Consider the following 18,370-nt stretch of genomic DNA (forward strand, 5'->3'; position numbering starts at 1 on the left):
AAACCTCCATATTTTTTCTCTGGCTCCTTGTGACATGATATTTAGTTTTGGTGCTAACTTTTTTCAACGTTTATTTATGTATTTAAATGAAAACTGTGTTTGTATATCTATGTTTAATAATTAAAACAGAGAAGCAGCAAAAAATTCTTCTGAAGGTACAGATTCCTGTGAAAAATGTAGCACAAGACCTAGACCTTGCTAAAACGTAGTGTCTCTGTGCCAGCTAACAAACAAGTCTGTGGGATTAAGGAGAGTTCCATTGGACAGACTGAAATTCACATATTACCAAAAAAGGCAACAGAATACAGAAATAAAAGTTCTTTAACTTGAGATAACAAGTAAGCAAAAGATGATTGAGAAGAAATTCTGCAACATCAACAGAATTTGGCAGTTGGGGTACATTTTAACAAATCTTGAACTCAACCAATGTTCCCATCATACCATATGGGTCTCATAGCTGGAAATTCACCAGCAGTGCCAACAGATGTCAAAAAGCTTTCAAAGTAACAGAGTTAGAAAAGATTGTATGCATTAACTTAAATCAATGTATAAACATGCCAAAATTTCTGAGTTCATCAGCTTTCTCTCTTCTCCCTGCACTTGCCCTAAAGACCATGAAAATATTCTGAGGCTCACATGAAAAATGAAGCCTGGGTATTTTCCATTGCAGGGCAGGAAAATGAAGATGCAACATGTTAAATGAAATCCTCTCCAAATGAGAGTTCTTGGAACAGGAAAAAAAAGAAGTGGATTTAGCAACACCATTAAAAAAATCAACACAAAATCAACAGTACAGTGGTGCCATAAACTTAGTTCCATAAGCCATATTTGATTCTGTGAGAAAGATCAAATGGAACAAAGATGTTGCATAAACACTAACATTACATTAGGGGAACTTGAACTTTTCAACCTTTCCAACAAATCTTTCTGTAAGAGGGGTGCATTCAGGCTGAGAAAAAAAAGCCGATTTCTCTCTTTTTTTGGCAAACATCCAGGAATGTTCCTCTTCATTCTTTATAAATGTTCCCTCCCACCCATGCCACGCAGACAAAAAAAACATTCTGACCAGTTTAGTGGCCTCAGATGGAAGGGAATGGATCCAACACCAAGTGAGAGAAGATAGAAGCAGTCCATCTCTCCAATCTGTTCATTAAAATGTGGCTTGTTGGCTCATACTATGAGAAAACATGGGAAGCTTGCCTGAAATATTATGTATTTCTAAATACAGTATTTTTATTTACTGCATAAATTATGTGAAAGTAAAATGTAACAGATACAGTGAATAATCTAAAGTCATTAATTCTTGGCATTTCTCTTTAGAATGAAATAGATGGAAATAAAAATTTACCTATCATAGTAAAATACAGTGAAGGAAATACATGCCTACATAGAAAATCAACACAGAGGTCATTGCAGTGTTTTTATTTTTCCCTTCTTCTGTGAAATGATTAAGTTATCTTCTCAAGCAAATGAGATAAACACCAATATTATCAGGGGAATTTTTATTTACAACAAATGGATGCTTTTTTGTTAGCAGAATTCTCTGTATGGGGCACTTGAGGTTTGGAACTTATCAGTATCACAGAGTGGAAGACAACATGGTCAATAAGTATAGTCTTCCAGTATCAAAATCTACATTTTCCTCAAATAACTTAAGTACTTTTCATTAAATAATTAATGATACAGAATGAAGCAATTGTGATTTTTCTTTTTTCCTTTTAGATACAATTTAGAGGATTCAGCAGATGACCATTGGAGAAGATTAAGGCTCTACTGCTACATGAAGCACAATTTTTAGTAACAATTTCTGGGTGAGAGTTTTATATATTGTTTACTGGGACACTTTTCCTTGATACAAAAGACCACTGTCAGGGTATTCTAACCACATACACACAACTTATGGCCTACCAGAGTGAAATGCAGTATTTTGAAGTTGTTTGTAAAATGAATTTGTCACAGGTTATAAAGAATTTAGTCAATTTTTATAGAATAGCAATTGTATTTTTCAAGATGTTGAAGCCACCGGGTATTTGGTACAAAACACATCACTTTTATAAAAGGCAAGTTAGAGAACTAAAAGCACTCCACCTTTATAAAAACAATATTAGTGCTGCCAGTCAAGAGAAATAAAATATGAAGGGAACTCATTTTGCCTCTTCCCTCTGGGACTGCTACACAGGTAAAAAAAGCCAATAACCTAAGTTTCATCACCTGGCTAACTGATGAATTATGTCAATACTATTTAGTCAACAGATTTCAACACATGGACTATAGAACCCTGAGAATCTGTGGACTAATTTTAAGAGGTCTATAAAAAAAGTATTAAGAAAAACCTATTCATAGATACTGTATATGATCAATGGAAGTTTCTCATTTGGTTTACACCACCAGTGAAATGCCCCCGGAGCAACAGCTGCACAATCACTGGTACTCGAACCTGAAGGATCACATAGGATTGTACATTGATGCTTCTTCATTGTGTTAAAATTAATATCTGAATTAGCAACTAGTAATGTAAATAATTTAGTTTATGTTTTTCATTTTCTGATCTACTGAAGGAGAGCTGTAGTGCACTCTTAAAGTATCTTTAACATGCTACCCCCCCCCCAAAAAATCACATAGATTATCCAAAAGACTAGGACCTTAGCTGCAAACAAATCATAATGAAATATCAGTGGAGTAAGCAATAACTCTTACCTACAAAAGACCATGACAGCAATGTTCCTCAAACCATTAATCTATTCAGGAAGATATTCAGCAATATATGTGTACGATGACAGGAATTTTTCTGTCATCGTACACATATATAGTTATTTAAGTGTGTATATATCTGTGGTCTCTACATAAATATATATACACACACATATATATACATTTTAAAAGATATTCAGTCAAACTTCTCAGGGAGAGTTACACAAAAGCAAGACAATTTCTACAGAACTCAAGAAAGAGTGTATCACTGAATCTTTGCCATGTATCATGTTAGAGCAAGCGTAGCAACTTCAAAGCCAGTGCAGCTATTTTGCAGTATTTGAAGGTTATTTTTAGCTACTCACGCTGAGTAATCATTTCTAGGAGCCTACAAGAATTACACAATTATTTATAATTTAATATTTTACTGATATTATTAAATTAATTTCTCACACAGATCACTATAAGCTTTAATTCCTAAAATAAGGAAAAACAGAGTATATATGAAAGGCAGCGCATTTGAAATGCTTGTAAATAGTCATGACAGAACTAAGGCAGCGCATATCATGCCTTTCAGTCAAGTACATCAGATCACAAAAGATGCTGAATATCAGATCTTAAGTATACTATTTTGGCAGAATATGCACTATGCAATAATGAAAGTGCTGTAATTTTCATTAGCAACAGTAAGACTTTCAGAAATCTCCTAATTTTCTATTCAGAGAAAGTTTCTCAGCTGTCATGTACGAAAACCCATTTGGCATCTGAATTTCACAGAAGTCCAGTGTTCTACTGTATTTTCTGGTTAAGCTGTTATTAGTACAAAACAGTACAGTGGTATGCCTGGCAGTCACAGATCAAATTCATGGTTCACCTGAGGTTTAAAGTTTTATTTAAGTTACAATTCTGCCTTTCTCTCTAAGAAGAAAGCCTCCAATAACAACTCATTATGAGGTGTTTCCCTAGTTGAGACTGAACAAGAAAGCCCAGAGCTGCAAACTGGCAGAGACTGGACGAACGTTCTGGGACTCTCTCTCTTCAGGCCAGCCCTGTTCAGACACCCTTTCCAAAGCCTCTGCTTTTAGACACTGCCAAAGACTACACGACAAATTGATTAGTCTTTAGTCTGTGTGTTCTTCGTCCTTCACTGATGTGTCCTAGGCTCAGCATGATTTAATTAAGGATGAGATTTACACAGCTGAAACATTGTATCTTTACAGAGGCCTCGGAAATTCATGAGCGAAAACCTACATGAGGAAATGAGAACAGGACACTTAAAAGACCTATCTCCTCCCTACATGTACAGGTTATGGTTCTCAAGACACTCAGGAGGATATTCTGTTGTGAAGGAGTTGAGGCTGTTTTCACTTCAGGCTGTTCTGTATTCACTGTCAGCCCTGTCCAGTGAAAAAAAATCATTCCCAGACCATGGCTGTGACATTCAGGCATGTTTCCAGTTGACAGGCATCATTATAGTGCTCTGGACTGCACGTGAGGAAGGACATAGATATAAACACAGTATCTGTTAAACAATTTCTGAGGGAAATGCAGATATGGAAACCATATGCAAAAATTGCAAAGAAGATAGCAGGTAGATTTCATTTTTTGGAAGAAAATTAGTGTTGGTGTATTTAGACTATGACATTAAACATGAAACTCTTACTTTTTTGGTTTTTTTTCTTACTGACAACCTGTTCCTGCTTTGATTGCTATTTCCTTCTCTAGGCATAGGAACACATGCTCCAGTCAGCAGTATTTTTACATAGGTGCCTGAAGTCCAGGGAAAAGCTCAGCTTCTAGCTACATTTAAAGTATGTGTATGCCTGCACTTGACTTTCTCAGCATTGACTTTCGCAGCTCTTTCTTTTGAAGACTTGATCAGTCTGAACCTTCAGGTAAATATAGTATGCATTTAAGTTCCTAACCATTCAAATATGTGACTGAAGGTCAAGCCTATTAGACTTGCTTCATCTCACATCAATTATCCTCCCCATTGAAGGTGATGTAATTGTGATTCCAGCTAATTAAGTCTGTAATATTGAGACAGAGTGCTTAATAAGGCTCAACACAGGCAAATCAAGTTAACTCTGTCAATCTTCTTTGCTATAATGCATTTTGTTATATAAACATCCCAGAAGCCTAAGATTTGTAGATTTGCATTTGTGTGCCTTTTTTTTTCTGATGGACATAGGCAAATTTGCTCCTCTTGTGGTAAAATATCCTTTAGTGGCATTCAATGGCATTGAACTAAATATATTCTAACATTGAAAAAGGCAAAGCCTATTTTACATTCTAGAGATAATTTATCAATTGTAAATGAGAAAACCAGAAAAATATCCTCTAAGCAGCATCTGGTTGATAACTGTAAACAGAGAAGTATCTATCCAGTCATTCTTAGCAATCAGTGTTAATTTTTACTGTTTCTGCCTAGCTGTAGGTAATCACATTCCTGTTAATTTACAGCTATGTTCTAATCCTTAATTTAAAACTCTACTGAAATTTTTACTTTAATACTTGAACAATCATTTGACAATATGTGAAGTGGCAGAAGAATAGTAGTAAACCTGAGACCCAGGTTTTGTCCAAGGATGAATATTCAAAGTAGAAAAGCGAGGAAAATTCCTAATTAGGTGGAATCCAAACAAGGAGTCCATTGGAGGGTGGCTGGTCACAGCTTAGCCTGTTGCCATGCAATCCTCCTCCATCTTCCTGGTCTCACATCATCTGAAAGGATACAGATGCTGGAATTTGGAAAAGCTGGGAATGCTTTTTCTCCCTTTCTGGGGACAATTAGGAAACTTCCTGTACTTTTTCTTTGTTTCAAGAATGTTTCAGGAATGAGCTAAGCAGACTTACTGAGGCAATTACAAGCAGCCTCAGCTCTGCTTGAAATACACAACAGCGGTGAGGTGGAACACAACATTAATCTGTGTCTTAAACACCTGCCAGAGCTTTAAAGCTGGACTACACTACAATGTAAGTTATGATTAAAGCTTTTTGAGATTGAAACTGAATTAGGAAACAAATTCAGAATAAACTTCAATTTAATATTTAGTCTAAACACAGAGATGGCAGTTTAAATCACTGCAGATGGAACATCCACTGGTATAAACTGATTAATACCAGTATATACAAGTTAGAGCTGTGATTCTAAAAATCTACTATGAACCTATATCTTACACTGGAAAGTCTCTTCACATAAAAAGTTTTAATTTAAACATTGCTAGGACAAGTGACAGTATTTTCATGATGTCTGCACAACAGTATTAATGTTAAATATTATTAATCTGGTAATTTCTAATTGACAAGGCAGGACTCTATGCTGTCTTACCCATTAGGGATGTTATTTAGCTGATGTTAAAGATGAAGTAGTAATAATTATATCTTCTAAACATAAATGCACTGCTACAGTGGCCCTCAAAGTACAAGTAGTGCAAAACCTTTCTATCAAGCTTTCTCTGACAAATTAGCATTCAACACTTGCCACTGGGACAGTGCCATTAATTATTCTTGGGCAGCACAGCAAAGACAACAGGTGCTTGTAGGAAGGTCATACAAAAGGCTTCACCTGGAACTAAGAAGCAACTGTTATGATAGTGCAAGGCAATATACAGTCTGAAGAACGTTTTCCTTGAAAATTACTGATGATTCTAAAGAAGGGAAAATTTGCCAGTGTTCCCAAGAGTATCTTGGACTTTTAGATTAAATGTAGTAGTAAGAAAAATATAAGCAAAAAAGTGCCAAGCTGATCCAGCCCCAGGAAATGAAGCATTTTATTACAGATATCTCAACTTTGTCTTCTTTAACTGGCTTTAAGTTCAATTTTAGGTACACAAGACAGTCTTAAACTAAAGGAGAATGCCTCCTTGATTTCCTAAGTAGTGAGACTAGCTAATGACAGCACCGACTCCTACATAGTATGGGCTGCTAAAATCCTAACCATACATCAATTTCTGAGTGTAAAAAAGGAAAAAAAAAAGCAAAGACAGATTGTCTTTAAAAAGTTAAAAAAACCTCTCCTCCTTTATATATAGAATAACATATTTACAATTGTGTCTGCTGCCCTCCTCCAGGCAAACCACTTCTTAAATCATTAATACTAAAGTGGGAAGTTCAGTTGAACTGTTCTCAGCAGATAACTGTTTTTAAAAGCAAAATACTCCTGTCCTAGTTTAGGTGAGTTTCTTAGTTTTAACAAAAGCATTACACCTTTCTTCAACACCCCTGGGACTCCTGAAATGGGAGAGTCACCAAAAAACCTGCAAGTCTATCATGTGGAAAGTACAGATATCCTTACAGAAGAAGCCCTTATTAAGACCTGGTAAACCCTTCTTCATTTGGAATCTTGACCATTCTGTGAATTAATGTGATTCAGGTCACAGCAAAGGAAATCAAAGGAGCTGTGATGGTAGAAGTGGAAAATTCAGACTTGAAGAGTAGATGATGTGACCCAAGATTCACATTATGTGGTAGCATTTTTCTTAATTACTTTCTCTTGTGGTACAATCCCATTTTTTAAGAGGATAATATTTAAGGTTCCTGTAGCATTCCCTAGGCATTTCTGTGATTTATCTCCTGTACTATTTAAGTTCTTGCTCTGGGCATTTAAAATAACCACGATAAAGTCATGATCAATATAATATATATTTTTATCTTTCATGTCTATATCAATATTAAACTTCTGGTTTTATGCAGTGATAATGATCCCCCAAAGTATTATTTTTTAGTGAACTATTAAGATATTCTTTAAAAATCTGTAAGAATACTGATATAATACATATCACAAAAGATCCATAAAAAGATTTCTCTCTCTTTTCTGGGATAGTAAATGGTAACTAGCTCTCTCAGTAGAGTAAAAGATGTATAAGTTTAACTGAAAGTATACTAAATATCCAATTCCTGTAGAAGAGATGTGAAAGGAATCACCACTATTTATAAATCAGTGTCTGTACATCTTGTCAATTAAAAAAACCCCAAGGATAAATAATCTTTATTAGCATCCCAGAGGTATCTTGAGACTAGGTGGTTAACCCTTATAGAATGTGTTAATAATTAATGTACTTTTAAGTGTTCACTTAGCATATAAAATCACCACAAACATTAGAGGAGGTTTGTCCACTGGAAAAATAGATTTATTTCTATATTTAATGGAAGGTTATGTGAAACCAAGCAAATACATAAGCACCTATTTAATGCATGAAAATTTGAAGTAACTCCAATAAAGATTTGGATTGCTAGTCAGTGATTCCCCCTACTTATTCCATTTTAATCCTCTTTTAAAGCACATTCTACAAGAATGGAAGCTCTTACTCCTGTGGGAGATAAGTGTAAGAGCAAAAATGGAACAGATCCTGGAAACATTAAAATTAATGATGTCTGAGAAATCATTATGGTTATAAACCTTGAGCCTGACAGTTTTAATTCAAAGCTCACAAAAACTGAGAAACAGTTAAATAAACTGAAGCACCAGATGGTCTCAGCCTTTAGGGAATTCACTACAGACAGATAAATTGGGAAACAAGAGTCAACAGTCAGAAACTAAAGATATTCTGAAGTGTTTTGAAGGGTCTGATTTCTGAAGAAAAACTTGAGAAGATAATTTTTCTAGATAAAAGCTAAAAATAAACACTATTCCTGAAGGCTGTTTTTCTAAGAGATTTTTCGACACTTATCTTCCAGAAGGTTCAGATTTGGTATATCCATGACCAAATTCAGATCACTGAAATTAATTATTTCCTAAGAACAGACATCAATACTTACATTTAGAATAATAGAATGATTAAGGGTTAGAAGGAACCTTACATTTCTGTTATACCTCTTGCACTTCTATGATAATTCTTAAAATTCTTTCAAATTTATGAAGCAGGAATTAAGAAAAATCCAAATCCCTTCATCTTTGCCTTAGTACCATGGACTGAGGAGGGAAGGGAAAAGGGGAAGAGTAACATCCTCTCGGCTTGAGTATCTCTCCTTTAGTCTTGACTGGAAGTAACTTGCATTTTCAAGATCATCACATTCCAACCTCTTTGCCATGGGCAGGGATGCAATTTGTCAAAGGAGGAGAATTTCCTCCTTCTTTGGTTAGACTTGTAACTTTAAACTGTTTGATAAATAACTTTAAGCGATAAGTGATCAGAGAGCCAAGTAAAATGATTGAAAGATTGAAGATCTAAATTAATTGTAGTGTATTTTTCGTTAAGTTCTGCAGCTACAGTGAAGGACAAGCATAGGAATTAATTACCCCAAACTCTTTAGCCTTTCTGGTTTTCACAAGAGAAAAGAATTTCTTTCCATACTTATCTGCTAAAAATGAAGTTATTCAGGAATTCCCATGTTTATACTACCAGACTGAATCTAGCTTTAAAAGTAGTAGTCAAACATCTTAATTACCCAGCCTTTAAAGCAATGTTTCACATAAAATTACTTACATGTTTTTTGTTTAGTTCTTGCTGTTCATTTGTCGACACAAACGTAATACAATAGAACAACTGGATCTGGAAACCATACTGCCCCTCTTGACAGAAAAAAAAATAAAGATGAAAAGGATATGAAAACTGAATTGCCATATCAGTCTTCTGGGGTCACTCTTTAGGTCAAAACTTTATATAAAGACAGATAATAATTGCTGGTTCCTTCTTCTCTTATCTCAGTATCTTTCTCAGAAGTTCTTTATACATTATGGCAAATGCTGAAGCATTAAATTTATTTCAGGCTTTTGAAAAAGCCATGGACTTAATCTACACATGCGGAAGAAAGAGTAGCAGTAAAATGTCCTGCTCTGAGTTTCTAGCTACTTGCCATGTCAAGGAAGGTAGGGCATATTTTTATTAGTATTATTAAATATTTCACATCAAATCTATGCCAATTATGACAGTAAAGAAATCATTTACATAAAACTTAAGATAAATACTAAGGCTTTTTTTCTGGGAACAGACTACAATTTTATTTGCAGCTTACTTACACCTTTCAAAACAAACACTTTTGATGCATCATTTACAGGCTAACAATTGCAAGCATATTAAAGTTTCAACTCCTATTTTCTGTTATTGTAGACTAATTTTCTGTAAGTAGGCTTGAAAACAGCTACTTGACATCAGACAGGTCTAGGCCACGTGCAGAAATATACAATTTCAGAGTAACAGACCTGCTCACACCCAAGTTCATCAACTCTTAATATGGAAAGGTAGCTTTTTCTAGAGACAAACAGCAGTGATAAATATCTCACTTCTTATAACTGTAGCTATCAAAAGCACCGATTTATTTCTCTGATAAGAATTAGTAATATTGAGGCTTTAAGAGAGGTTGTTTTTTACTTTATATGGTTTTGTCCATCATGTGGCCTTACTCACAGTAAATCTCTTTGATCCTCATCAGGTCAACATGGAATGCATCACTCACACTAAGTAAATAACTATTTATTTCAACCTCCCCATCTAAATTTAGTCTAGTGAACATTTCAGAAGAAGAAAAACACAGACTACATCTAACAAGAATAATGACACAGCAGACCTCTATTTTCTACAACCTGCAGAAGTAAGAAAAGCAGAAAGCACCTGCATGGAGTTACTGCTTCTCTTCATGCCAACATCAACAGTGCAAAGGTGGGCACACCTTCCTTAACCACAGTCCTCTCCAGAAAAGGACCTGTGGTCTATAATCCTGGTAACATGAGTCATTTCCCCCCACATATTACCACACTGTCAGTAATCAGGAAAATAAAAGTTTCTCTTTGGCTGACTCACATAACTATTTGACAATTGAAAGTTATTAGTCTGGTATGAACTAACCTTTGTCAAAAGTGAAAAATTATGCAAGTGCTGATTAACATAGTTTACCACAATTAGATTGAACTGTTGCAAATAATCAGAGATCAAAGATCCTACAAAAGGACTACTCAATTACAAACTAATAATAAAGAAGAACTATTCTATTGTTTAAATATATGACTCTGGGAGACATGACTGTCAGAATGACTGAACAGGTACTTTTCAATAGGTGTGCAGTATGTGAATCTTTGTGCTCTGATGATCAGTTCTTGTTAGTGACTCTGGAGCGCTTTTATGATTATTTTCCAGTAAACTATGCACAATGACTGCACTGTGAATGTGCCCATCTTTTACCCTATTTTATTACAATCACATTATTATTACAATTATTACAATTTAGCTTGATTAATTTGTCTATTTAGGACTGAAACATGTTATTAAAAACTGAAATATAATGAGTAAGGTTTTATCCACCTTCTCTAAACTTATGTCAGTAGTAGTAGTCGTTATTTTAATTTAGGTATTTATAAAAGTTCATGGAGTAATTGCTGAGCTATTTTTACATTATTGCACATATTGAAATAACAGAAAAACTTTACAGAGTAAAAAGATTCTATGGCAAATCAACAATATAAAGAACCTCTGGCTCAATGTGTACTATGTATTGCTTTTTTCCAATTATCTAATCTAGTTGTCTTCTAATTACCTATCTAACTGTTACAGGGGTGGTCTCCAAGGAGTTTGTCTAACGATCATTCATTGGATTTCTTTAATTTGACGGAAAATAATTAGTCCTTTCACAACAAAAACATCAGTGATGTAAGGCAAACAGGTGAATACTAAATAAGTGAATTGAAGGCTAATGGTTAATGTTGTACATAACACAAGAGTAATATTTTGACTGGTTTTCCAAGTTTGCTGCAAAAATGTCAATAAAAACTGAAGAACTTTCTACACCTGTGAAGTCTAAAGGTCTTACCTCCACACTGTTATCTTGTCTGAGCTGTTAGAAGGTCATGGAAAAAAGTAAATGAGTAAAGCTACCCTAAAAGCAAACTAATTTTATCTAATTATTCATTTTTTTTAAATTACAAAAATATACTTTGCATATAGCTCTTACCTCTCAAATTCTCTCAGGACATGTGGAAATAATACTTTCTATCTCTTGAAGTCCTTCCCAAGAACTTCTGGTAAGGTGTATAACTGGTAAACATCCACAATCATTCTTTCCCATTATGCTACACATGCATATTATGAATTATAATTTCTCATAATACTGAGGCCACAAGTCAATATTTCTACAAAATTTCGAGAGCAGTATTAGTAGGTTACGCTCTTAACTATTTTGCTAGGAGATTGTACCATTCCTCTCCCAAACTTCTAAAATCAGAATGACATCCTATTTTCCTGGAAATAGTGAGGATTCTTGCTTTTCATTAGAAGCCAGCTTTTAACATAAAACTGTATTTTAACAGACCTTGTTAAATAATGGTTAATTTTTTGACAGAGCATTATCCATTAACTTAGGCAGCTAATAAAATCCTCCTCCCTTTTTCAAAAGGTTGTGTATTACTTATAAATAAACCCCCAAAAACTAAGCTGCATCTCCATTACTCCAAGTTTATGAGACATTTACCAGGGTAAAAATGGACCCATCCCCTTGAGGCAAAATAATTCCCTTGTGTCCTTCAAGCAATTTTTATCTCAGCATCAATCTGTTTTCAATTCACTTGACAAAACCACTTTTCTCTATTTTACATGCATTATGCAGTGCACGTACAGCTTTAAAAGCATACGTACATTTCTGAGTAGAATGTTAATAAAGATATTGCTGTGTTCAGAGCTAGTTTGATTATTTTTCAAAGCTACTGGTCATTTATTATAATACCTGACCCTGTGCACTTTAGTAACATTTTAGTAACATTTTCAATGTTACATTGACCTTTGTCAAGGTCTTCTATTGGGCTACCTTTGTAATGGAACTTGTGACAAGAATTTGTCCCTAGCAATGTGAATTCATTGTATTTACAAAAAACCACACAGTATCAATGTGTTTTCATTGTATTTACAAAAAAAAAAAAAAAAAGGAATAATAGCATCCGTATTAAGTTTGATGCTTCCTTAATTCCCGTTCTTTGAAAACTGAGATCAGAGACAGTGCAACATAATCTGCCACCTGAAAAACCTTTGTTGGCTTCTTTGAAGTAAAAAAAGTATGGAAATGTTATCCAATAAATCTGTCTAAGAAACTTTCCCCAACTTGTTTGCTTATAGTTTCATCAGGCAGGTGCACAACCTGCTGTTAATGCTGTGACAAATGTAATTTGGAATATTTGTAAGAAATCTTACCTAAAGTGAGGAATGTAAGTATCACTATCAGTATGCATAAAAGTTTAAAATTTTGCTTATATCTGGATGAAGAGTCTCAGAGAGAAGTCACACCTGTCAGTTTTCACCATTAACTAAGTTTTTCTGAGTTACACTGCAAGTAGTTGCAAGAGTAGTGACCATATGAAATCATTGGGTCTAAGTAGCAAAACTTTTCCAGTAATGACATCTTTTTTATTTTGATTGTGTGCTAAGTAAATACCTAAAGGAAAAAAAAATCAAATTGCCTTCTTTTTCTCCAGCAAATAGACATCCTTTTAAATTCATCAAATACAATCATGATATACAGTCTTCGTACTATTTTGTATGGTATTATTTTTGTATTATATTTTGCTCAGAGAATCATGGGAAGACTATTCAAACAATTAAAGCTTACTGGAACAATTCAGTAAGAGTTTTACTATTTATCATGTCTAAAATTCCCATTGGATTTTTTTTTTTTTTTTTTTAGATTTTAATTGAAGAATCAAACATTCAAAGTAATTTTAACTTTAGGCAATCATAACTCTCATTTTTATAGTTACTTAAATTAAAATTCCTCTACCAAGAATTCCATTTGTATTACCAAAAATATCCCAAAAAGCCCCTACAACAGACCATTCAAGCCCTTCTCCACCTAAGGGAGCAGCACAACACTTAATAGATGACATTCTACCTTTATATGATAATAAACCACCAATTTCTTGAAAATTTCTGCACTGCAAAAGGGGATCTGTGTATTCAGCCCCTGCCCAGACCTCCTCTATAGTGAGTTTTTCTGCCTGTTACAGAATGGCAGTCACCTTTTCTGCAGAGCCCAACCAGACGCGTCACAAGCAGCCAAAGGGCAGGATGTGTCTTACAGCTTCCTTTGCCAAGAGAAGAGAAAGGAAAAAAAATTAAAAATAGCCCAAAAGAGCTAAATAACACCTGGAGTGATAAGCAGTGCATTAGTACATTATTGGAAAAAGAAACAAATTACCTGACTAGTTTCTCATGTACTGCCTTCCTCTAGAGGAATCAGAATGAATGGAAAAACTAAATCCTAAAAATAAAAGGACATAAAAAACACCACAGTAAAGGAAAAGGAAATAAACATGTCATAGAAGAAACTGAAAAATTAGTGGAAGAGGAATAGGTGAAAACAGATCTGATTGTCTTAATTTGTAATGATTATTCAAGACTTGCTCAATGAATAAGCAAATTCCTCATGGCCAAGGCTTTAGAAGGTCTGACTTAAGTTCTAAGCAAATCTTAGGCAAGGAGTTAAAAAAAGCCATAGATTATTTTATTAAAAAAATACTTTTTCAAAGATGGTGTAGCATTTAGAAAAGAAAGAGGATGGCATTGTGACAATGTCAGAGCACATGAAATTCATAGATTAGCTGATCTTAAATTGTAACTCCTTCATAGAGGATTCTTGTAGTAGGGATTTGTGTGTATCTAACGCTCTGGGAAGTCAGTCAGAAAGAAAATGGCCTGTCATGGCAATAATCACTGAAGCAGGATTTACTCCTGTAATGTTCCTGTACTTCGCCATGGATTGGGTAACAGGTATAGCTATGATGGATTCACTGCTCTAACTCAGCCTATTCTACAAGCTGTTGGAATATGTGAAATTACAAGTTTGTCTGAACACAGGTATTACACACCTGAAAATGCAGACACTTTGAAAGAGTATGAGATTTAAGTGTCTTTACAAAACAGTTCCTGTGATTAGGCAGGAAGGTGCAGGATTTATTCCAACAAATAGTCTAACTGAACCAGCTCTAAGCATTTATCTTGCTGCTTAAGGGTTATAATGTACTACAAAATAAGTACTTAGGAGCTGATACTATAGGAAAATATAAACAGATATAAGATGACAAAAGCAGCTGACTGTCTTGACATGCTCTGTCAGCAGATTTATGAAAATGTTATGTACCCTAAGCTCCTCACCGTGAAATTTTCCTTCATTCAGGATTTACATGCTTGTTTTCTTTATGGAGATAAAATCTGAGGAATTAATAGGTATATTGACTAAATTTTAGATTGTGCTTTGCCTGGGTTGCCTGCAACACCCTGTTATGTAACATAACTCCAGTAAATTTATACTTACTGCACTTTCATTTTGTTACCACTTATAGCTCATGAAAAATCAACCCTGGAATAATTTCTTTTATCTTTTCATTGTATTATTTCAAATAAATTTTTATAAAAGGGAGCAAGGGACTGTAAATTAGCTGCTAAGACAGCTATTATTACATAACAGTATGAAACTGTTGATAATGACATCTCAAAAATGTTACTGTCAAGCAAATCACCCTGAGCACGTGTTAGGCTCTGAAGTCTCACCAGTAATTTCTGAACATTGCATTTTGCAAATGTCCATTTCAGGCTGTTACATAGCTTTTGAGCTATAGTGATGACATGAGAAAAAAACCATCCAGCACTTTTCAGTATGCAGCTCCACAGTGAAAACTGACTACATACTAATTTCTTACTGGGACAATGACAGGTCAGTCAGTCCTTCCTGCATGGATTAACAGAGGAAAACATTTGGCCAGAATGAAGTAACAAGGTGAAATGGAGAAATAGGGAAAGGAAAAATATATTTTCAAGATTGATTAAGCAAGGAAAGACAAACTTGTGCTACACAGCAGGAATATTATAGAATGAGCCTCTGACACTCCACAGTAAAAAAGTCTTTGGGAAAATCTGGAGAGTGTACCTGTTTTAAGGATACATGTAAGTGATAATCAAGAAAAGTTAGAATAAGTTATTAAAAGTCTTAAAGTAAGTTAATAAACTGTACTTAGACACTTCTGTTGATACCTTCCTTCATAACTAAGTGGCCTTAATTCAATTTAGCTGAATTCATTTCTAAATTAATTAAATTCAGCTGAACTGAGTCAAAACTACTTTGATTCTGGATAAGGGTGTCTACTTGGGAGTTTCACTTAAACACTTTCAAAATTCATTAATTTTCCTGTGTCTGCATGTAGGCAAAACCCTTAAACTGATTACAAAGGGAACTGAAGAAATGATGCATGGAGTGCCACTAGAAACTTATTTCCAAGACAATATCTTCAGGAGCTCAGAACTTATTACTTTTTAACACATTTTTAAGGCGTTATTTCAACATATACATGTTGCCACCTACAGAGAAGAGCGGCTTGTGCTCTTTCAAACCCTTTCAACTGCTAAGTAAAACAGAATTCATATCATTAGTTTTTTGCAAATCAGCATGGTATGCTTTCACAGCAGCACTAAAGAACCTACTAGCAAAGCTAATGACAACAGGAGAAAAACAGTGCTAGTCCTAGAAGAGTTTTCCTACGCTTTCTTCTTCTTCATAGTTGCATGAAGACATCACCATAGCTGTATGTGAAAGCTGTAGCCTGTTCCTTTCCAGCACTGATGATGTTTAATTTAGTGTCCTAAAGTTTTGAATCTCACTCCAGTCCTTGTTCACTGAGCTGAATAAACATCTCCTCCCTGACTCCTCAGGTTATATAACAACTTCACATGACACATCTGCACATTTTGCCTACAGAAGGTATATTCCATTTTTGATTCTCCTACCCATTTCCCAGTTGCAGAAGACCCATTTCATTTTAAAGGAAGCTTTTTGTCAGATCCTAATAATTATTAAAAACTTCCATTATCCATTGGACTGAAATGTTAGGCAAACCATTTTTACTGTTGCACCTTTTTCAAGGATACTGAGAAATAAGCAAACACATGGTAGCTCTTATTGAATGTACAAATGTCCTGAAAACAGAAGGCATATTGGAAAAAAGTCAGCATCATCTACGTATCTTCTTCTTCTTCCTAGTGGCAATAGTGTTTTAGAACAAATAGAATTGCCAGAACATACCTACAACGTAGACCAACGGGTACTAGCATAAACCTGAATATGTTACCATATATCAAGGATTAGAAGATAATTATGAAAAGCAACTGGTTACCAGTCCATGCTTATAGTGTCTGACTTATCTTATTTTTGCTGATGGTTTGACTTATATTAAAGTATCCCTGAGCTTAATGCTAAATGGAAAAGATAACCTATTATAGTTTTTTAAATGAAAATAGAAAATAGTGCCCTAGTCTCTATAAATTTGCCTTTTTTTGTTGTTTTTTCTTCTTTTTAAGTGCTAACAAACTCTATAAGATATTTTCAGGAATACACATATTGTTAGCCAAAATAAATACAGACTTCAGTGCAGTGATTTCATTGGGATTATACAACGGTAAATCAGGCCCAAATAGTACAGCAGTAGGTTTTCTGAGTTTATACTGCAGTCAGTCACTTATCAATAGATTCTAACATTCACTGCTACTTTTCAACTATGTCTAGAGCGATGTTCCGCACATTAATGAATTCCCAAGAACCAAGACACTGAGAAGCACTGTAGCAAAAGGTACCCAGTGAGTCTGATTCTCTTTGAAAGTTCCTTGCTTACAGAAATTCTAGAATTGCACGGTGGAGGAAAACCTAATGCTGAAGCTTGATGCCGCCATTTGATTTTATTTGTTGTCTGACAGAATTAAACTAAACTCTAAGGGTAAGATGCACTTTACTTAAGTACCCTACATACATTCTGACACATACTCCCGTTAGACATTTGTTTACTACAGACTTCACTAAAATCAGACATGAAACTTTTGAAAAGTAAGGATTAAAATATAGATGCCAAAACAGTCAAGTACTCTGAAAGTCCAGAAGACTGAAAACCATAGTTCTGGTGAACAGGAGCTATTACAATATCTTGGAATACATATTTAATTCTATTCTATGTGGAAATTAGGAATTTACACATTTAAATTATCAGTACCACTTAAATAGTATATTTGATATTCTGTGGCATTTCTGTAGATGACTGCTATCATCAGAAGTGCAGCGATAAAGGCTGAAGAAACACAACATAGCTGTAAATAACTCTTCAGTTCAATGACTCTGATAATTATATGCAACTTTGCTAGACTATATTTAGTAAGAGTTTTGAATCTGTTAAGACACTTTGCACAGTACTGATCAAACGGAGCTTATGAAATACAGGGCACTTTCTGCAATAAAATGTCACAGAAATGCAATTTTTTTCTTTAAGTGTCAAGTCCTAAGATTACTCTTTTTCTTTTGAAGTAGCAGCATATGCTGGTCAGTGAAGCATACACTACACAGCTGTTACATCTACTGTATGTCCTGTACATATTGAATCAGACATTGTATTTTTCAATTCTGGTTCACCAGAGTTCTGGTCTGAAGGGCTTTAACCTACATTTAGGAGAAGAACACAATTCAGTATTATCTATCCAAATTCATAGCCTATGGCCTGTTTTGATCTAAAATAATTGGTCAATTTACTTTTTCCTCTTGTTTTTCTTCTTAGCAGTAATGCAGTGTGTATGAGAATAATTCAGCACACGGATTAATGGAAGAAAAGCTCCAGGACTGTAGTTTGATATTGCATAAATAGGTATTCTCATGCACACAGAGAGGATAGCAACCATCATCACTCCTGTTCTCAGGTTTGTACATTTGCATTCTTGGTACATTAAAGAAG

The 18,370-nt window shown here is 34.6% G+C and overlaps 1 protein-coding gene across 3 annotated transcripts in view; it reads right to left on the reverse strand.

The window, feature by feature from the left end:
* ADGRA1 (adhesion G protein-coupled receptor A1) overlaps positions 1–18,370 on the reverse strand; it is a 263,226-nt gene that overhangs the window by 81,424 nt on the left and 163,432 nt on the right. The window contains exon 1 of one of the 3 annotated variants that reach the window (XM_069019779.1): positions 9,120–9,163. The exons of the other annotated variants lie outside the window; for them this stretch is intronic. The gene's annotated coding sequence lies outside the window, so the exon portion shown is untranslated. Of the gene's footprint in view, positions 1–9,119; positions 9,164–18,370 lie in introns of those variants that run through there. 3 annotated transcript variants of the gene reach the window in all.

This window comes from Aphelocoma coerulescens, chromosome 6 (assembly GCF_041296385.1).
Source record: "Aphelocoma coerulescens isolate FSJ_1873_10779 chromosome 6, UR_Acoe_1.0, whole genome shotgun sequence".
Classification (NCBI taxonomy): Eukaryota; Metazoa; Chordata; class Aves; order Passeriformes; family Corvidae; genus Aphelocoma; species Aphelocoma coerulescens.